Source organism: Castor canadensis, chromosome 14 (genome assembly GCF_047511655.1).
Source record: "Castor canadensis chromosome 14, mCasCan1.hap1v2, whole genome shotgun sequence".
NCBI classification, from domain to species: domain Eukaryota; kingdom Metazoa; phylum Chordata; class Mammalia; order Rodentia; family Castoridae; genus Castor; species Castor canadensis.
The window spans coordinates 30,164,841-30,184,697 of NC_133399.1; the positions used below are offsets into that span (position 1 = coordinate 30,164,841).

At 35.2% G+C, this 19,857-nt stretch overlaps 2 pseudogenes; both read right to left on the bottom strand.

Moving 5' to 3' along the window:
* Positions 1-295: 295 nt before the first annotated feature.
* On the bottom strand, positions 296-1,562 carry LOC109703090 (transcription factor E2F3 pseudogene; annotated as a pseudogene).
* A 2,765-nt stretch (positions 1,563-4,327) lies between these two features.
* On the bottom strand, positions 4,328-18,812 carry LOC141416213 (olfactory receptor 7D4-like; annotated as a pseudogene).
* Between the last annotated feature and the right edge of the window lie 1,045 nt (positions 18,813-19,857).

Genomic DNA, 19,857 nt, shown 5'->3' on the forward strand with positions numbered 1-19,857 from the left:
AGAGGGAAGAAGGGAGGGAGTTGGGGAAGGAAAAGGACAGGTGAGAAACACCTGATTGCACATTTTCTCACTTGCTGACTCATCCAGGAGGTTTTGGAGCCTGGGATAAGGCAGGGCTTTCCCAAGGGAGCCTGTGACTGTGCGTTTAGACAATTTTTTTTAAATTCATTAAAATGTCAGTTTTGTTCTGAAGTTTGTAGTTTACTTCATGATACTCTCTTGGAGGAAGAAGGTAGGGACAACACTGCATGATAGATGTTATAGTTCCATGATAAAAAAATATTAATTTATAAGGAGAGTTCACATGAAGCACAATCAACTACACATAAAGTCTTCCACCAGTGGCAGCTTTTCCAAATCATAAGCGTCAAAGAGACCATTGATGCCTTCTTCCTCCCCTAGGCTCAGCAGGTAGTCCTCTTGGAGCAGGGGAGGCAGTAAGTTCACAAATGGTCCTTCTAGGTTGAAAGGAATTTGGTCCTCAATCTGCTGCAAAAGGTTGGCGGGAAGGCCAAAGGAGAAAGGTTTGCCATAGAAATTGAGCAATCACTATGTCCTGAGTTGTTTGAAGCCAAGTCTTTGGAAGCAGGTTTAGAGATATTCCCACTGTGGTCTTGGTTGGTTTTCATCCGACTGTGTGTTTCAGCCTCTTCTGGACACTGGTAAACCTCAATGGGTCCTTGGGTACTTGCCAAATGTATTTGTAGGCTCTATATTGAGTCAGGCACTTCAAGTCTTGTTTCTGGAGGGGCTTTCACAACTATAACAGTTTGGTCTTTAAGGCCACTAATTTTTCGAATATCTTGATATGTAACATAAGCTAACCTTTGATTCTCTGAATCCTCAGTTAACAGTTTGAGGTCCAGGGTGCAGCTTCAGATCAGTTCATCTAACTTCTTCTCTTCCTGACTAAGCTTAGTCACTTCTTTTGACAGGCATTGACACTGGGCCAGCATGACCCCATCCTCAGACAGACTGCAGGCGATCCACTGGACGTTGTTCTTAGACTTTTTTTTGATGAGGTGGATGCATTCCAGCACATTAGTGATATCGTAAATCCTTCTCTTCTGCCCTTTCAGCACCTCTGCCGCCTTGTTCAAATCCAAGACCCCATCGGGTTTTCAAACCATCTGAGAGGTACTGGTGGCCGCTTTCACCCAGCCCCAGCCTTCACTTTGCTGGAGGGCCGCCACTGCTGCTGCTGCGTCCAGGCGCTGGTGTGGCTGCTGCAGCAGCCTGGCTCTGCTGGAGGGTCCCTGTGGCGTGGTGTAGAGGAGGCTGCCAGCGGAGGGCTCCACGCCAGGGACACAGGGGAGTAGGGAGCTGGCGGAGAGGGCGCCGCTTTGGAGGGAGGAGGAACAGGAGATGGTGGAAGTGTTCCTGGTGAGGGTCTGAATGTATGCGCCCGGGGCAGCGGCAGCTGCAGCGGCAATGCCAGGGCTGGCTAGCAGTGCCCTTTTGTCCATGGAGGCTGCAGCGGCAGCGGCGACGACAGCCGCCCCCTCCCCACCCCCGGTGGTCACCAGGTACTGCTCCAGGGCGGGCTGGATCCCCTTTCTCATCTCTTGCTCCTGCTTTTTTTAGTGTTACGGTATATTAATTTATTGCTTTCAATTTCTTTATTATTTGCAGTCGGAGTTTCCAAGTCTCTCCTCCTTCTCTCCTCCCTGCCCGGCGCTTCCGAGCCCCCTTTCTCTCCTTTTATTTTTCTGCCCAGCACAAGTCCTGGAAGCCAAAAATAATCAGGGCTCTGGAGAGAGGAGGGTCCCGGCCGCAAGGATATCAGACCCCGAGGGAGGATGGAGGAGTCAGGGGCAGCCAATGTAACGGATTGCGAGGCGGTGGCTGCAGCCCGGGTGCTGCGGCCGGCAACTGAAAAATGGCTCCAGGAAGCTGCTGCTGACAATGAGTGAAGGGGTATGGTTTAAGTGCCAAGGTCCTCCCGGGAAACTCGGATTTCCCGCCGGCTTTCTCCTGGTGATTTCTACAACGTGGAAAACCTAGATGACATTTCATCAGGCCATTCACAAACACCATGTAAGCTCTTATTTATTTATTTATTTATTTATTTATTTATTTATTTATTTTTGTGCTGGATGGTACATTGTGCCATTTACTTAGGTTCTTACAGTATATCAACTATATCATACTTGAATCTCCCCCTCTACTGTTCTTTTATTTCCCACTCCCCCAGTTACTAGACTATTTTCAGCAGGTATCATTTTTGCATTTACATACATGTGTACTAATTTTTACACTGTATTCAGCCTCCTACCCCCTTTAGCCATCATCTCCCCCTTTCCGATGGTGGCAACCCTCCCACTCTGGAAAGGACCCCTTTAACCCTTCTGTTCTCTGACTTTGTAGGAGAAAAAAAGGAAACAGCAATATTATGAAAGACTGGTCATACTAAAGGATAGTCATGTATGGGAAGGGTGGGGAAACTAAGCACTTGAATATGGCTGAAATATACTCTATACAAGAATGAATACAGAAATCTTACACTGTCTGAAACTACCATAAGAAAGGGACTAAGGTAGAATGAGGAAAATTAGAGAAGATAAACCACAAGGAAACTCCCTGTGTAGCTACATTTATCTCAAACAAGTTAAAATATGGGCTCATATTTATATGGAAGTAAAAAAATCAGAAAAAAAGAAAAGAGAGAAATTGTGACTAACAGAAGATGTGTGATGAAGAATTAATTAAATGTTGGAAAAACACACATAGTTTCTGTTCAAAGGAGATGACTTTCAGATATCTGTGGTTATCCAGCTGAGGTGGTACACTTCTGTAATCTCAGGAACTCTGGAGTTTGAGGTAAGAGCCTCATGATTTTGAAGATATTCATATATCTCTGTCTCTACTCTATATCTGTATCTGTATTGATGTCTGTATCTGTATCTATATCTATCTACATCTTTATCTGTATGTATATTTATCAAGTACCTATCTATCATCTATCTAACTTTATTCATCCATCACCTATCTATCTTTCTATCTACTTACCTATCTATCTATCAATCTCTCTATCTTTAAAAGCCTGATTGAAATTAGGGTCATGAATTGTAGCTTTGTATGTATTTCATTGGTTCTAGCTGATGTATTGTAGATGAGAATCACAATAACATATCTGCACATCAAACAACAGCACTTTCCAACTCTGCCTTTGAGAAGTATTTAGTTACCAAGCATAGGGAAGTGAAAAGACTCAAAATAACTGCTATTCCTTTCTCTATTCACAAGCATTAAATATGAAACATGATTAAAAATAAGAATCTAAATTTATTGAAGACAATTGAGAAAAACCTAGTCATATACTGCTTACCAATTAGGAATGGTTCAGAAAAATTCATCATTAGGTAGTATGTCATTGTGGAAATGTCTTACAGCATATTTCCATACATTCACATGACTGTGAAATCGTCAGTTAATTTGAGATTATGAGACTACCATCATGCATTCAGACTTTTGTTTATTTTTCATTGAGCACATGACCATTTTCCAAAAACATACTTAAAGGTGCATAGCAATAATATTAACAATAGGTAAAAGGTGAAAATTACCCACAAGTCCATCAACTGATGAAAGGATGAACACCCTCTGATAAATATATAGAATGAATAAGTATCAAGATTGGAGACAGTATAAATATTGACCCACACAAGACAGAAAAGATAGGAGGAATAACTGAAAGAATAAGAGAGGGAATGACAGAGGGAAAAAAGGAGAATCTCAGAGTTATGACAGACATTTTACCACTGTGAATTCTATGAAAATCAGACATAGAATCGAACTTGCAGAAGTTGTCTAACAAGAGATATAAAAGCAGAATAATGAAGGTAGGAGTATGTTCTATTGACACAATCCATTTGTAGAAAATCCATCTCTACCAATTCCCTTTATAAATGATGTAAATGAGAGCAAACTTGTCTAAGAAATATTTTGCTGGGTAAAATCATACATAAAAGTGACCATAACTGTATTTTTATAGTAAGTAAGTTTACTGAGTGATTTTCTTCCATTTATTATGGGGAAAACAATAATACTAACAAATTCAGGAAAAAAATACTAATTTTCAAGCACTAGCTTCAAAGGAAACCATGGAAGCTCTTGCTGTATTTTATTTATCTCAAATTGGATATCTCAGGATTCACTTATAGGGAAAATAGCTTTTTTAATGACTTACAGAGGGCATATAGGAAAAAATAATTATAACAATATATAAAAGCAAAACAGCAGTGCATAGACAAAGTTAAATGTTTTAGGAATGTAAGGGAGACAGTAGGTCAAAAGTCACAAGATTTGAGTAAGGAAACAAAATGTCTTATTTGTTTTGAGTCTGGTGGTTTCTACAAATGACAGGTTGCTTGCTGAGGAGTCTTCCCAGGGTCCCCTTCACATCCTTGTTCCTTAGGCTGTATATGAAGGGGTTCAGCATGGGGGTGACCACTGTGTACATCACTGAGATGATCATGCTTCTCTTGGGAGAAAGGTTCACACCAGAACTGAGGTAAACCCCAAGCCCTGTTCCATAGAACAAGGAAACCACACTGAGGTGAGACACACAGGTCGAAAATGCTTTATACTTGCTTTTAAGGGATGACATCCTCAGTAAGGTGTATAGAATCTGAGAGTAAGAAAAAAGGATCCCAGTAGCTGGAATTGCACCTAGCAAGGTAGTTGACACATATAAAAAGATGTTATTCATGAGGGGGGGAGAATTGGCCACATTGAGGAGAAGAGCTAATTCACAGAAGAAATGTGGGATCTGAGTTCCTATAAAGAAAGTTAATAGCTTCATCAGTAGAATGTGAATGAGTCATTATAATGACTGAGCACATTATAATCCAAGATATCAGGACCAAAAAACCACAGAGCCAGTAATTCATACTGACTGTGTACTTAAGGGGATGACAGATGGCCACAAAATGGTCGTAAGCCATCACAGTAAGTAGGAAATTATCCATTCCAAGAAAAGTAATAAAAAAATAAACCTGAGTAAGGCATTCTATGTAGGAGATGTTTTTGCTCTCTGTCTGGATGTTGACCAGCATCTTTGGGACTGTGGTAGAGGTGAAACAAATATCAATAAAGGACAGATTGCAGAGGAAGAAGTACATGGGTGTGTGGAGGTGAGTGTCAGTGCATGTAGCCAGAATAATAAGCAGATTCCCAAGTACTGTGAGCAGGTACATAGACAGAAACAGCCCAAAGAGCAAGGGCTGTAACTCAGGATCATCTGAGAATCCCTGGAGCAAGAACTATGGTATGCCTGTATGGTTCCTTGCATTCTTGTAGCTGCTATGTCTATTGCAAGGTAAAAATAATTGTTCAATGGACAGTAAATAGGACTCTAACTTACTGATTACTTTAAATACCACCTTTGGCAAGGTGTCTTTCTTCCTGTATTTATTCTTGCCAATAAGTCATTCATTCAACCAAGTGGTAGATCTCTTCACTTCTATATTATATTTACTCAAATGTCTTATATTAGCCAAAATCTACCACTTTACCATTACCCCACTAGTCTCAATCATCCTTGAGCACGCACTAATTTTGTTTCTTTATAGAATCCTCCCAGAAGAATTGAAGTAACTTTTTATCATCAGTTAATATTCTCCATACTTCTTTACACAATAGCCCCTCAATGTTGATTAAATATAGATTTTAAGGAGAAATTACTTTCATTAATTAACATGATATTTTGTGATAGATTCATTCACTCTTAGTGATTACTTATTTTTAAACATTTGATATTGATATTACCTTTTTTGTGAAGTATAAAATGTGTTTGTGCTCAGTAGGAGCCTCAGTAAATAATAGCACTCATGTACACTAATTTAAATAAAGTTTGTTAAGTATAAAATTCCAGAAAGGTTTTTTATGTAATTAGCAGAGAAGATCTTACTTTTTGAAATGAAACCAGATTAAATAACCAAAATAATGTTCTTATGAGTGATCTATAAGGGATGCAGAAAGCAGATGGCATAGAACTTGTCCGTGTTCTTTATAGTTTCCTCCCTGCTGGTGTGGGCAGAAACCATCTTATGAGAAGTCATACAGGGAAACTGCTTGGCCTAGTAAAGCAAAAGGCTCTGTATTTAATTCCCCCATATTCTAAATGTCTCTGCCTGTCCATTGGCTATGTGCACAACCACCCTGAGTATCACATGGACCAAGGAAGCTGACTGTGTCTCACACAGTTTGTTGGATCTCCTTGAATGTGAAGTTAAACCATGGCACCAAAAGTGAGAAGTCAATGGTGACAACATTAGTGGAACTACAACCTGAAACGTGGTAACAGGAAAGAGATCACGTGTGTCTGTGAATATCCCTGGGGCTGCTAGGATAGAGAACTATAAGTCCAGTGCATGCAGGACCAACCAGAGACTGTGCCTTGCAGGGCTACTGCAGTGTACTTTGATTTGACTACTTTGATTTGACAGAAAGATGGGAGTAAGTCAGTCACTGATTCAGAATTTTGCATGTCAAATCCACATGGACAGAGTTCCTCTCCTTGTGAGAATCTTCCAACTCCAGAAGTCCTCAGGTGAAGCAGGTGGGAGCAGTTTGAGGACGGCTCCTGTAGAGGTATTCAAACCATCAGGGAAAGTACAACTTAGTCCTAAAATAGTCCTTTCTTGGTTGAGTTCTTTGGATTTCAGATAGAAAAATTGCTGTCTCCAACATACACTAAGGAAAACTTTTAGAAAAGAAATCCGTCATCATCTCCTCAGAAAGGAAGAATTTATAACTGCTTATATTTTACTATTTTTTCTTTATCTTTACTTATTTCATTGTGCTTTCCTTCGTTACTTATACTTTCATTCCACATATATGCTCCTCTTCCCTATCTTAGTGTTTTCTCTCTTTTCCTTCCCCATTCACAATATTTTTAGTTATTTAATTTGAACTATAAATTGTTTTAATACTTTTTAAACTCCTAGTTTATCTTATAAATATACCATATTATTTCCAAATATCTGATGTCTGCAATAGAAGCAATCAGTATACATTACGTGTCTGAATAGAATAGTTCAATTAAATGAGATAATATACTATTTATGCTATCATTCCTGTAACATACAATGAGATTTTAATAAATGTGAGCTTAAATTCTGAATATCTGTTTTATGTTGCTATAAATTCTCCACATTCCCCTTCAACTGTGCCAAATTTCAGAGGTGGAATTCTTAGTAACATAGATTCAAGAGCTCTGTACCATATTTTGATAGTCAAATAACCCTTGTGATTAAAAATATCCCTATGATCCCTTCATTCCAAGAATGCCAGTTTAGTACATACTTCTAAGAAGCAGAAAAATAATGTGGATTACATAGTTAGTAAGGAAAATTCAACACTCCACCAACAAAAACAAACATGATGGTTAATTATGTGATCTCATGTGTCCATGCTATTAAAGAGCATTTGATATACTAAAATCACTTGAATTAATTACTAAAATATATAAATGATGAGTTTGTTAAAAATATTCAAATGGTACAATTTTATTTTCAGTGGATGTTTACATTTTCAATGATATAAAAGGTAGGGAATATAAGGATGTGTACTGAAAGCTGTTGCAAATGGTGGGTGGGAGGTAAAGGGGTAAGGGACAGCAGTGGAAGGAGTTGAATGGCCCAGAATAAAGCATACCAATAGCATTGATACATTGAGAAAGCCCTTTGAACATTAACTAAAATATTAATAATGAAAACAGGACTGTAAAATAGGTACAGTGTATATATGTGTGGGAGGGTACAAATGGGAGGGGGGAGGAGGCATGAAAGAAATTAAGGTGATGATATATGGTTGATAGATTTCACATACCTATGTGATAGAACAAAAAACCTCCTGAAATTGTTTTAAATGGGTCAGGGAGGGAGGTAGTGGGAGAGAAGATGGGGGCAATGAAACTAATATGCAATATAATGCTAATCAGAATTGTTATTATGAATCTCCTCCTGCGTAATGAATATATTGTAATAACAAATTGAAAAATAGATAAATAAATTTATTCTTTGATAGCTCAGAAAACAAGGTCCATCATGAAAATGGCCTACAGAATGATTTTAAATACTGAAAAACACCATTGAAGAAAAATTAATCTCTGAAAGTGAGAAGAAGTGTCTTTTTTGAAGTAGAAATGCTGGAACTGACAGAGGAAGAATCAACTATTGTTAACTAAACTGAGAGTTGACATATTCTAGGCTGAGATAACAGAAATTGTGGTTGTCTAGGTGAGATTGTGGGATGGTATTTGAATCCTAATGAGGGTAAAATCATTAACAAAAAAGATCCATGGAAATCTGGGGATGGGGTCAAGAGGGATCAGTTTCAGTATGTATGATATTCAAACCAGAGCTTCCTGTAGTCTTCCCTAATATCCATCACACATTATTAAATTCACAGTAATCTGTGTGTTGGAGATTGTGACAGTTTTACTAATCATATTCTTTACCAAGTATATTCCTCGATCTTGTCACATTGTAAGTGCTGAAAACCCCCAAGATATAGATATATAATTATGATGGAAACAAAATGCTTGCTACAACATATAAGACAAAACTTCAACCTTATCATATGTATGAATATAGACCAAAAATCTACATTAGTGTTAATAAAATTCCTTCACGTGTCTTTTCAATGAATTGCATATAATAAATAAGTAATACTTTTGGAATAGAAATAAATAAATATAATAAAAATATTTTAAACATAATTTACCACATTGCATCTGTTTATGAAGATTGTAACTGAGTTTGTCTGTGAGGACTACTGGGAGGTATAAGAAGGAAAGAAATGTTAGAGAGTGAGAAATATTGAAACATTATACCAGTACATTAAGATAATATAACACCATGCATTGTTAGTGTTGAATAATAGATAATGTAGAGATAAAAAAAAGAATTAGGAATGGGTAATTAATCTAATGAAAGCATGATATATATACATGTCTGAAATACCAAGGGGAAACCACTTTGAACAATTAATATTCACTTAAAAATTTAGCACAGGGAAGTAAAACAGATACTTTAGATGTAGGTAATAGTTTGAAGAAGGGCAGCATTAGGAAAGAATGGAGGAGGGCAAATATTTTGGATATCTTTTGTATTTGCATATGAAAAAAGAACAATGAATGCTGCTGAAATGATTTTAAGAAGGAAAGGAAGAAGGATGAGGATGAATGATAGAGGGTATGAATCTAATTAATATATATTGTAAGCACATATGTAAATGTAACAAGGCATAACTCTTGTAAAATATTATATAATAATAAAAATATTTTTAATAAAAACAAACTCAATAAAAATAAATCATAACCATAAACATAATAAATATATTGAATTGGTGAAATTTTAATGCCATTACAGAAGTAAGCAGCCTGGACTAGGAATGAGAAATATTTTTGCTGAATTTTAGAGTATCCCAAGGCAATCTCCTCCCTTTTCAATCTTTTGATATTTTCCCTGAAATTTAAAGGGATGGGAGAAGATACTGTGGATTCTAACTTGAAACGTTATTTACAGCAATATTTCACTAAGAAGGACTAATATTAAGTTTAATATGCCAGCACAATTAGTTACGAGGTCAAGAAAAAAAGTCCAAACAAATGTAAAACAATATGCACAATACCTCCTGTGTAATAGATCTTCAGTGAATAATCAATAAAATTGGATGCAGGTCATTCAACTGTCACCTAGAATTTATATGAAATATTGAAGAAGAGTTGTAGACACTCCATAAAATAATTCTTGCTGTAGTAAGGCTCAGGATTCCTGATAGTGGGGAAAAAAATAAAATAAGCTCTGAAGATGAATGGGTTCTATGGAAACTAAAGTCCTTTAGTATAAGAGGATTTCACCTTCATAGCTCAAAGAAACATAGAAATTTGTCATACTTAGTATCCTAGAGGTAAGGCCTAGTACACACTTGTTATCTTTTTCTTCTTCTTGCTCCCTCAGCCCTCACTAAGACAAACTAAATCTCTCCTATGTTTACCAGTGAAGCTTTCTCTCCTCCACAATATGTCCCCAGAAAGCCCACATTGGTTTTAATAGAGAATGTGACCAGAAAATTTCTCTATGTCAGAATTCTTGAATCTCCTCATTAAATAAATTGTTCTGTTTTCACTCCAGTCTCCAAACAATTCATCTCCCTTGGGGTACAAAGAAAAAGACACAGTATACTTTTTTCATTCAATTTCAGGCTATGTAGGTAATGATAGACGGAGATTAAATTATTTTTTCCAAAGAAATAATTTTTATGTTATTTACATGTGTTTTTATGTGATTTATATCAAATGTGATATAAATGTGATAAATTGGCCCTTTAGAAAAGATTGATTTCTACAAAACAGATACCAACCCCCCCATCACTATGGTTTGCTATCTTTAACAGTTTTGGTTATTATAAAATTCATTTCAGATCTACATTGTTATGTAGGGAAAAATGTCATTTCTTTTCTATTTTCCTTACACTTTAGTTTTCAAATTTATTGACCTATTTATCTATTTATTCATGTAATTGAATTTAAAGATAAAATTGAACATATGTATTGTGTAAAATAATATATCTAGGGCTATTTTATATTTTGCAATTTGTAAATTTGTCCTCAGTTGATTCTCAGCACATTGTATGCATCGCAAAATTATTAGTGTATGTTACTTGTACAAAGTATTTCATTGTGATAACTCATGCATATAATGTAATTTGATCACATTCACTCTCACTATCACTCTTACTTTCTTCTTTCCCTTTTCTTTCAATTCTTGAGTTTTAATTAATTTTGTAATTTTCATACATGCATATGATATAATTCAATTATATTCTTCCCCCATCAACCTGTGCTTCCTACCTCTTACCACTAGTTTCTACCTAACCAGTCTCACTTTTTTCAGTGTCAAGTTCATTAATTCATTAGCATTTTGTGGTGATAACAATTGACATCAGTTCACCATTTTTCAAGAACAAAATATTTCTCCCATAGCTATAGTTGCCATGTTGCCAAAAAATTGAGGAATATTGTCCTCCTATGTAAATGTAAAGTTGTATCCTTTGATCAACATTTCCCTCATTACTACCTGCAACTTCTGGTGACCACTATTCTCTTCACTATTTCTACAGTATCCCATTTTTGAATCTCCACACAGAGTGAAATTATGTGATATTTATGGTGTGCATAGTTTAATATAATATTCTTCATGTTCATCCATCTGCTTGTAAATGATAGTACATCCTGCGTCTTCATGCCTAACTGGCATTTTATGCATGTATTTCATGTTTCCTTTATTCACCTATCTTTCACTAGACACATAAGTTGATTTATTATTCTGACTATTGTGAGTGATGCTCAAAACCAAGGTGATGATTTGTATTTTCCACATAATTATATTTACTTGGATATATGCAGAAGAATGGAAAAGCTGGATCACATAATTGTATGATTTTACCATTTTTTGAGGGGCTTCATGTTCTTTTCTATATTGTGTGTACTAATTTAAATTCCCACAGCAGTTGAAACTATACCCATACTGTCATTAAAATTATGTACAATGGTAGTTCTTATTCTCCTTTTTTAATATATTTACCTGTGAACATTTTTAATTGCAAATTCTCTCCCCTTACCCTAAACAATAACGTCATCTATATGTGAAGCTTTTGCTTATTCCTTTCTACAGCAAAACTTAGGACAGCTATCATAGAATATTTCCTGGCATTTAATAATATAACCAGTATGCACCATTAATAATACCCATGATATATATTAAAATAAAAAGAAATTAGTGTGATTCCAAATTAATACAAATGTAACATTATAGAATACAGGACAAAGAGAGGAAAAATGTGGAAAAAGAACAGTCTTTGTATGAGATACCTTACTTTGATAATATGTGCTTTAACAAAACATAGAAAAGTTAAAAATTATTTTCCAAGAATTTTCTTATTTCTTTATTACTTAATTATGGACTGTGTTAATGTCACTATTTCCATGTTTCTGGGTCATGTGTTACTAGCATAATGTATTTATGTGACTTCAATGGAATAATTTTTCTGTCAAAATTTAAAAGGCAGGACAGACAGAGATAGGAATTATATATTAAATATTTTTTAAATCAAAGTTGAATATTTATGCTGAGAAAAGATAATTATCAGAAAACAAAATAATGACAAATTAGGAGATATGGTCACATAATTATATTTTCTGATTATAAGCCATTCATTTTAACGTAGTATTCAGATCTGGTAGTCCTATGTCTGACTGAGTATACACAAACATTTTTAAGAATGGAGTTCTATAGTTTTTCTTAGATTACAATAAATTAAATTAGTAAAGTTCCTACATTATCTTAATGAGAATACGTTTTTCTCCATGAAGAAAGCATTTTCTCCTCGGTTTAGGACATTTCATATTCTCTATTTTTTCTAGATTACTGAGCTATCTTTACATGTGCTCACTGATGTCTTCTTCTATATTATATTCCTAGTCTTCTAACACTGTTCAGTATGTCCCAAATTTCAGAGTGCATAGGACAAAGTGAATAAAACAGGGGACAATAATGAAAGAAAACCCTGAAGACAATGTTTTCACAGCAGAGAAATTTTGTTGAATGTTTGTTGAACAAAATGTGAATATTTCATTACAAATAACTAAAGAAAGCTTGTTGTGGTAAAACACAATGGTCAACTGTGAAGCGGAAGAACTCCTTGAGCCCACAAATAAAAGGCCAGTCTGTGCCACATAAAGAGACAACATGTGTGCATGTGTTCATATGTTAATGTTAATATAGATAGATAGATAGATAAACAGATAGATAGATAGATAGATAGATAGATAGATAGATAGATAGATATACTACTGGATTTCTGCTCATTTGTTGCATTTCTCCAACACACTTTTGTTAGTTCAAAGGTTTCATAATATAATTATATATTATATATGTATAATTTAGATTTTAATACGATTCACAGAATTCTAACACATGGGAATCTCAGATAATACAGGACTGCTCTTATGGTTTGCTCTTAATACAGTTTATGCTCTTATTATGGTTTGGAACATGCTTATTATCATGGCCATCAGCTGTGACTTCCACTTCCACAACTCATGTACTTCTTCCTCTCCAATATGTCCTTGGATGACATCTGTCTCCTCTCAACCACATTCACAAAGATGATTTTTAACATTCAATCTCACAGAAGATGCATCTTCTACATTTTTTGACTAACATAGATGTCCCTTTTTATTATTTTGGAGTGTTGGATCATTTGTTGCTACTGTCAAGGCCTTTAGACATTGTTTTGCCACTTGTTACACCTTATATCACCTTATATTTTAGCCTTTTGGACTGATTTGATTGTCTTACAACCTGCCTGTTTCAAGGAAAATTCTAATTATTTTCTATCAGTCACCTCTCTCAGATTCTTCTTGTCTATTCTGACAATTCAATCAATATCTTATTTATGAATTAGGTGCCATATTTGGTCTTATTCATATCTCCGGGATGTTTTCTTTTAATCATACACTAACATTTCTCCTCCATTTTGAAAACGTATTCTTCATTTGGAAGTGTAAATCCTTCTCAACACTGTACTTCATTTATTCCTTTTAGGAATAAACATTTCAGTCTACTTTTTGAAGATCTCTTTCTTCAAGAGTGTGCTGTGGCTTGTATGATGTACTCAATGGTCACTGCTATGGTGTATTTTTTCATCTACAGTCTGTGCATTAGGAGCCTTTATAGTGTCCTAAGAAAGACTCCCAGCAGAATATTCTAATCTTAGTAACCCATGACATTTGGAATGTAACTATGAAAAGTAGCAAAAGGAAACATTCGCTCATGTAAATTTTGCCTCCTTGCTGAAAATATTTTTGTTGAATGCCTTTTAGTGATGTTGCTTAATACTATGGCAGTTGCCAGAGTTAGGGGAGGCTGAATGGGGAGTTTTGAAAGTGTGTTCCAATTTGAAGCTTAGAAGTATGTAAAAATTCCACGAATGGATTGTGGTGGGTTTTGAACAGCAACATGCATGTTATTTATACTTCAAAACAGTAAGCACAGAAGATGTGAGAAGAACTTTTTCTTATACATATTTTACCATAAAAATGGAAAGAAAATGCAGATGAGTTATTTTTACAAAAAAATAAGTTAAAAAACTGAGCAATACACAATAGTGTCTTGCCATAATGAGGAAGACACCATAAACTTTAGGGGCCACTCATTATGTCAACTTTCTCCAATAATGTGAGAAAGTCCTTAGAGAGCAGGATAATATGGACCAATTTGGCACCTCGATCCTCCAAGGTCCTACAGTGGTCAATAATCAGCCTGTAATGACAGCCTTGCATTTAGTTGGTTTTGTCCAATAAGCTCCATGTATGTTTCAGCTCTTTGCCTGGTTAAGTGCATCAAAAAGCTCCTCTAATTTACTAATATCAGCCCTGAAAACAGATCTGAGCATTCATTTGATACCTAATAAGAGATCTACTTTGGATCACAATTTTTTTAGTATGGCACAGTATAGAAGGAACCTACACCAGTAAGTACTGAGGGAGATAGTTAATGGAGAAAAGTCCACAAGAAATATTATTTCCTCATTATTAGGAATAATATGACAGTGTGGGTAGCCATATAGGAGAGAACTAATGTGCAAAATTTCAATTATGAGGACTGTGACTTCATATTCTTGGTTGCAGTGAGCATGTCAGAAATCGTATTCTTACTTAGACTACCATGTACATTGTTCTAATTCCAATAGATATATGCTCATGTTAGCAGAAAATGTGTCTCTACAAAAGTTTCCCCAGTGTTCCAAGGGGATTGTGAAGGTGATGCCAAGCATGTGGAGGATGACAGTGAGTACAAAATTGTGAAGTGATATTGACGGCTTCCTAAATGCCAGACGCTGAGCTTGGCATTATAAACAGGAAGTTTATGTACTTCCTGTGTAGATGAGGACTTTGTAGAGATGGAGTAGAGGAAGACTACTTCCTCTACCTATAAGTGCCTACATTTACATTTCTTAGAGAGAATTAAAGATTATAATATATTTATGTAACATTAATTAGACTATCAGGAAAAATGAGTAAGGGTGTGTTTGAAATGTGTTATCTGATTATGAGCACAGGTTATCTGTTTGGAAAATATGTACTGCTTGTTCCCTTGAAAACCCAACAATTTCTGTAACTCCAAAGAGAGACTCCATCATCATTCTGTTTTATCTTTTGGGGTGTTCCTTGTAGATCGTAGGGCATAGCGTTATTTTTTCTGGTAGAATGCAATATAGCATGGGTAGGTATAAATCACCAAAATGTGAAGACAACATTGGCACAGAACCATGCAACAGAAATCTCTTTCCTTCTCTAGAAAACAATTGCAAATGCACCTTTTCCCTTTCATCTTATCACTAGTCCACTGAGTCTCAAATGGACACATAAAGTCAGGTCTTGATTTTGTGTCTAGAGAGGAGAATGGAAAGAGTTTTTAAGAAAACCTCATATGCGCTTGGGACTGAGACCTCTGGAATTTCCCTTAAAACTCTCTGATGATGTGGAAGTAATGATTAAGATTAAATACTGTTTACTGTGGCCCAGACTGGAGTTCTAAGGAGACTAAGGCAGGAGGATCACAAGTTCAAAACCATCTTGAGCTACATAGCAACATCCATATTTTTAAAAAATATGCATTAGTGTATCAGTGTCCCAGAGCTAAACTATGTGATTAATGTTGATTTTGATATCATTCTAACCAAATGTACTTTTAGCAAACTTTACCATCTTTCTCCTTCTGTTCCAGAACTTTCTTTATCTGTATAATTTCATTCAGTATAATTGGAGAGAAAGGAGTACTTTTTTGACTACTGATTCTCTTGAGCTCATATATAAATGAAGCATAATATTACAAAAGAGATGTCTAGGAGTGCAGTTTAGGATACAGTTCCTGCCAATCATGTGGGAAACCCTAGGTTCAATCCCCAACACCAAAAAGTAAAATGAGAAGGAAGAAAAAATTTCTCTTTAATCACAAAATTGGCATTATCAGTTTGATATTGTCTCCACTCTTGCTTTCCTATATTCAATTTCTTCAATTTTAGGAATGCATCATAGAACTAGAAAAAAATACAAAATGTCTCTGATTTTTGCTGATGTCATGGGCAAAGAGGAATTATAATTCCATTTAAAGGCATCTACACCATTCAATTATTCAGAAAATAGAAGACATTGGCATGGACAGGACAAAGAGAAAAGATGCACAAAGAAAAGTATGTAGGTAAACATAAAGACTTTGGGTGAGAAACATTTTAGAATTCACATCATTCAAGAATCCAGTACCCATTGAGAACTATATTCATCAATAAATGCATGATAGACTTTTTGGTTGAAAACAGCACAGTGATCAGGCAGGATGGCACACACCTGTAATTCCAGACACATGAGAGCTGTAGATAGGATCATATATTGAAGCAAGCTCATGCCAAATTTAGCAAGATTGTACATACAAAAACATGCTACACATGGTGGTGCACAGCTGTGATCCCAGCTAGGTGGGAGGAGGGTGTAGGGATATTGAAATCTCATACTAATCTGAACTAATGTACAGCACCTTTATTGAAAAAGAAAGTAAAGCAAAAATGAGAAATATCTTTTGATCTTTAAGAAAACTCATTCTAGGTTTGGACGCATGGCTCAAGTAAAAGGTCCCAAGTTCTTATGCCAGTTTCAACAGAAAACCCCAATACAATGATAATTCAATTGTGGATAGATAAATATTTATATAGATACATAAATAAATATGAATAATATAGATAGGTAAGATACATACATTGAAAGATAATTTACATAGGTAGAAAGATACTTATAAACATGTTGCAGATGATAAAAATGTGCAGATGAGCATTTTTCTCCCATTTTCCACTATGCAGTTGTACAGAGAAATGGGAAGATTTAACCAAATACTTTAGATAGTGACATGAGTCTAAAATATTCATTTCTTGAACTTCATGCCAGGGTCTCTTTTGTTTGAGGAAAAATACTCTTTATGCAAAATTAAATTCCATTTTGAGTTACACTGGAGGAATTATTCCTAGACAGATTTTAAATATAATTATTATAGTGTAATTTAAAGACAATATATAGGAAATAACTGATTTATATTGGGTCAAGAAACTTAGGTGATGAATAGTAAGTTACCATGTATCACATATGGTAATTCAAGCAACTGCCACATGGGTAAAATGGAAGTTGTAACTTAGGTATGTGGAGGGGAGGCATAAGAATTGAAAAATAATGTCATAATAATGAACTGACACATTAGGTAGCATTAATTCCTCAGGTAATGCTGATAATCAGTTAAAATATTTGGCGTTGATATACATACGTCTCAGTCAATTACAATGATATAAATGTAAACCAGTACTTCTCAGTGAAATAGGTGTCATGTGGTTTACTACTTAAATGACCTAAAATACTATAAGATAAGCTTTGAAAAAATTATATAAGAGAAAATTTTACCAGGAAATTCATAACAGTATTTGTCTTTGGAAGATAGGTGGGCAGGAGAATGGATTCGTGTAGGGATAGTGAGCACACAAATTTCATAGATGAAAAGTGACTTCATAATAGTCACATAGTAATTATAGAGCAAATATCATTAAGTGGTTATATTCTTATATCACTTATGGATATCAGTACAAGTAAGAACTAATTAATACTAATGGACCATTTTGTAATGCCAGCAAATATTCTAAGGCAGTTTTTCTCAACTATTATTTACAGATTGATGAAAGAGAACATGATATATAGTTTCTTTGATTTAACTTGTCTTGTCTGGTGCTACTTATCTTCACATTCTAAAATAACCAGATTTAAATACATTGATATATGAGACAGTATCAGCATTCTTATGAAATTCAAAAATCTTCTTAAAATCCTTTCTTGTCACAGCCTATAAGGTACACAATTGTGATACTAATTTCACAGATGTAGAAATTGATAGATTGCTTTGGTTTTGTTCCTGTAGTTTTTGTGCTTTCATTTTGCCCAAGAAAGAATTAAAATAAGGAATATTTGAATACACCTTTACATGCAATGAAAATTTTCTTAAATATGGTAATATATATATTATTCTTTATGTTATTTTAAATGAATATGATGTACTTCCTTATGTTCCTGGACTTGATGCCTCTGTCTTGGTTTGGCAATATATTTTGGCTGAATATCCCTAAAGCAGGTGTTCATAGGAGGAGGAGTAAAACACAGACATCAGAAGGAAATGGGTCTAATAATTTTGAGTTCATCATGAATGAGAAATATATCTGAAGGTATATGGACATTAATGTGAATGGAATATACATGGAATTATGGGAGTTAAAAACACATACAATGTGGATTCCTGCTTAATTGATTTTCTGACTTTTTTCATTTCAAATGGTGTCCAGACAATGTAGAACTCCAAAATCCAACACTAGTATCAAAATTCCATCTCAAGGTACTCTCAGAAGATACAGACCTACAAACTATCCTTTTTGGACTGTTCCTGTCCATGTACCTCATAACAGTGCTTGGGAATCTGCTCATAATCCTGACCATAAGCTGTGTCTCTCACCTCCACACCCCCATGTACCTCTTTCTCTCTAATCTGTCTTTCACTGATATCTGTTTCATCTCTACCACTGTCCCAAATATGATTGTAAACATTCAAACTCACAAGAGAGTCATCTCCTATGAAAGCTGTGTGACACAAATGTCCTTTTTTGCCATTTTTGCATGTATGGATGATCTTCTTCTGACTGTGATGGCCTATGACCATTATGTGGCTATCTGTTACCTTTTGAATTATACAGTCATCATGAACACTCAACACTGTGCCTTTTTAGTACTATTATATTTCTTATTTAGTCTTCTCGACTCCCAATTGCATAACTTATTTATCTTAAATGCTTCCTTCTTCAAGGATGTTGAGATTTCAAACTTCTTCTGTGATCCATCTCAAATCATTAATCTGGCCTGTCCTTATATGTTTGCTAATAACATAATCATGTATTTCACTGGCACCATATTTGGGTTTCTTCCTATCTCAGGGATCCTTTGGTCTTACTATGAAATCATTTCTTCAATTCTCAAAATGCCATCAACAAGAGGAAAGTATAAAGCTTTCTTCACCTGTGGGAATCACCTGTTAGTTGTTTGCTTATTTTATGGAACCAGCCTTGGAACGTACCTTTTTTCAGATGTGTCATCTTTCCCCAGAGAAAGTGCAGTAGCATTTGTGATTTACAAGGTAGTCACCCCTATGCTGAATCCCTTCATCTACAGCCTGAGGAACAGGGATATAAGAAGTGCCCTGAGGATCCTCTACAATAGAACCTGTTCTGGGTCTTCCATATAGAATGTCAGTTGGAAATGTCAACAAAAATAAACATCTATACATTAAGAAATTCTGTCTCCTTAGTCAATTAGTATGTAGTTAGTGTCTTCAGTTTCTCATAATGTTTTATAATTTCATTGACAGGTCTTGGGGAGGTAAAAGTGGAAATTTCTTTACAAATAGAAAGTTATAGATTGAGAGGTTGAAAGATTGCTGGAGATAGAAGATGGTGATGGCTACACAACAACATGAATAGAATTAATGCCATTGATATGTTTAATTTATTATGGTCAAAATGGTAACTATTTTGTTATGTATATTTCACAACAGCAAATTATTATGTAAAATTAGAATGATCATAAGAAGAAAACAACAAAAAGTGAATAGTAGACATGAACTTCTTCTGAGTAATGGAAAAACTCAACATATTTTAGAGATTTGTTTTCCTTTTTTCTTCTTCCTCTAATATGAAGTCAAGTGAAATTGA